This window comes from Macaca nemestrina, chromosome 11, assembly GCF_043159975.1.
Source record: "Macaca nemestrina isolate mMacNem1 chromosome 11, mMacNem.hap1, whole genome shotgun sequence".
Lineage (NCBI taxonomy): Eukaryota > Metazoa > Chordata > Mammalia > Primates > Cercopithecidae > Macaca > Macaca nemestrina.
Window position 1 is genome coordinate 46,737,160 of NC_092135.1, and position 3,246 is coordinate 46,740,405.

General features: G+C 39.7%; 1 pseudogene; it reads right to left on the reverse strand.

Annotated features, from left to right (window-relative positions):
* Positions 1–2,733: 2,733 nt before the first annotated feature.
* On the reverse strand, positions 2,734–2,896 carry LOC112428629 (U2 spliceosomal RNA; annotated as a pseudogene).
* Positions 2,897–3,246: the final 350 nt, after the last annotated feature.

Genomic DNA, 3,246 nt, shown 5'->3' on the forward strand with positions numbered 1-3,246 from the left:
TTCTTACCACCTCCAAATAAATTCCTTGACTACCAAGCTTTGAGAAACCAACAACCCACCTGGGAAGTATCCCCCTCCTCGCTCAGGGCCCGTAAAACTTTGGGGTTTCTAGACTGAAACTATACCTAGTGTCTAGCTCTTACTTCAAGGCTATATTAATGGCACAATGATCGCCAACTTGTTGCCCTTGAATAAGACATCTTGATGGACCAGTGACTATCTGCTTCATGATCACTCACGGAAGTCCTATATAACTATAGAACAAACAATTTGTTTTTTAACAAATGAATTGTAAGAAAAGAAAGACATGACAAGAAATCTATGCTTTAAGAGATGTTAAAGACTTATTAACCAATTGCAATATGTAGACTTTATTTGAATCCCAATTCAAACAAGCTATAGGACAAAAATTATAATAACATGTATGACATAATTGGAATTCTGGGTATTTACTAGTTATTATTAATTGATTCTTAGGTGTGATACTGTATCTATATATGTGAAAGGAGCCCTTATATCTTCTTGAGATAGATATTGAAAGATTTACAGATGAAATGATATGATATCTGGGCTATGCTTCAAAATAGTGTGGGAGGAGCAAGTGGATGGGGATGTAAACTTGCCATGAGTTGAGACATATTCCTCATGTTTAAGCTGGTGAGGAGTACAGAAGGATTGATTATAGTCATTGATCTACTCTTGTCTATATTGGAAGCTTTCATAATTAAAAAATTTTTAAAAAGGAATGGGACAAATTTTAATAACAATATTACCCTGTTGGAGTATAAATGTTATGAATGCTGATTAATTCTCAATATTGATAGAAAAAAATGCATCAATATCATTGTCAAAATGTAAAGGTAACATCAAATAAATAAAAATAAAATATATAATTTTCAAATAATTAGGAGAGGAAAAGTTCTAAGATCTTTGAAATTCATTTTAAGGAAGAAGGGAAATACAGAAACAACACGATGGGAAAGTTTTCTTGTGCTTAGTTAATTCCAAGTGATTCCATTTGTGTAAAGGAGACCCTATGTGTTTATAAATGCATAGAAGAAAAAATTAGAAGCTCAGACCCTTAACTCCAAGGAGGTTATTGGGATTTTAGTGGGAATAAGGGCAGACTCTCATCTTATTTTACCTACTTGTATGATGGATAACTTTAGGTGTCAACTTGATTGAATTAAGGAATATCTAGATAGCTGGTAAAGCATGATTTTTGGATGTGTATGTGACAGTGTTTCCAGAGGAGATTGGTGCATTAGTCTGTGGACTGTATGGGGAAGATCACTTTTAATGTGGGTTGCACAATCCAGTTGACTAGGGTCATGGATACACCAAAAAGTCAAAAGAAAGGCAAATTTACTCTCTTCCTCCTGGAGCTGGGACACCCTCTTCTCTTGGTCTCAGACATCAGAACTCCAGGTACTCCAGCCTTTGGATTGTAGAACTTGAACCAGCAGTCCTCCTCCTTCAGGTCATTAAGCCTTTGGCCTCAGACTAAGAGTTACACCCCCAGCTTCCCCGGTTCTGAGTCCTTTGGACTTGGACTGAGCCATGCTACTGGCATCCCTGGGTTTCCAGCTTGTAGACAGCCTGTTGAAGGATTTCTCAGCCACCATAATCATATAAGCCAATTACCCTAATAAATGCCTCTTCAGCTATGTATGTATGTATTTATCTATCTATTTATCAATTAATCGATCAATTCTCTATTCATCCATCCATCCATTCTATTGTTTCTGTCTCTCTGGAGAACCCTGACTAATACAACATGATATCTCTTAAATTTTTAATATAAAACTTTGAAAACTTTGTTAAAATACCACAAAAAGAGATTATAAATTTCAGTCATACATAGGGACTGGTTGACCTTGAATTTCAAACTCAGTTTTCTGGAGTAGAGGCCCATGTACCACTTTTTAGCTCTACTCTGGTGATTCTATGGAAGTAAACCAGCAAGCACACTGGAAGAAATCAAGTCGAGGGGTCACAGAACTTGGCAAGGCTGAGAAGAAGGGTTAGTGGAAATGAGGGAGCAGCAAAAGTGACTGGGTGGCTATTGTGATAGGCAGAGAGAAGAATCCTTTTTTTTTTAAGATAGAGTTTCACTCTTGTTGCCCACGCTGGAGTACAATGGCATAATCTTGGCTCACTGCAACCTCTGCCTCCCAGGTTCAAACGATTCTCCTGCCTCAGCCTCCCAAGTAGCTGAGATTACAGGCGCCTGCCACCATGCTCAGCTAATATTTGTATTTTAGTAGAGACAGGGTTTCACCATGTTGGCCAGGCTGGTCTCGAACTCCTGACCTCAGGTGATCCACCTGCCTTGGCCTCCCAAAGTGCTGGGATTACCAGACGTGAGCCATCACACCTGGCCCAAGATTAACATTTAAGTGGGTACACTGAGTAAAACAGATTGCCCTCCTTAATGTGGATTGGCCTAATCCAATCAGTTAGTGGCCTGAATAGAACAAAAAGACTGACCCTTCTCTTTGTGAGAGGGAATTTTTCCTGTCTTCAGATTCAAACTGAAACATTGGCTCTTCTTGAATTTTGAGCCTTGCTGGCCATCAGCTCTCCTGGTTCTCAGGTCCTTGAACTCAGGCTGGACCTACATCATCAGCCCTTCTGGGTCTCTAGCTTCTTGACTCACCCTGCAGATCTTGGAACTTTCTAGCTTCTACAGTTCTGTGGGCTAATTCTTTTTTTTAATCCTGTGGGGCAGGAGGAAGTTGCACCATTCCTGGAGGTACTGCAATACCAGGTTAATGCATGGAGTGGATGGAACAAGTTCCCATTCTATCTCCCTTCTCCAAAAATTTATTTAATTTATTGTGCTCAAATAGAGGACACACCAGATACTAAACTGATAAGAATAATGATATGGTTTGGCTGTGTCTGCACCCAAATCTCATCTTGAATTGTAGCTTCTATAATTCCCACGTGTTGTGAGAGGGAGCCAGTGGGAGGTAATTGAATCATGGGGGCAGGTCTTTCCCATGCTGTTCTTGTGATAGCGAGTAAGTTTCATGGGATTTTATGGTTTTATAAAGGGGAGTTCCTACACAATCTCGCTTGCCTGCCACCATGTAAAACGTGATTTTTCTCCTCCTTTGCCTTCCACCACGATTGTGAGGCCTCCACAGCCATGTAGAACTGTGAGTCAATTAAACCTCTTTCCTTTATATATTACCCACTCTCAGGTACGTCTTTATTAGCAGCGTGAGAACAGATCAATGC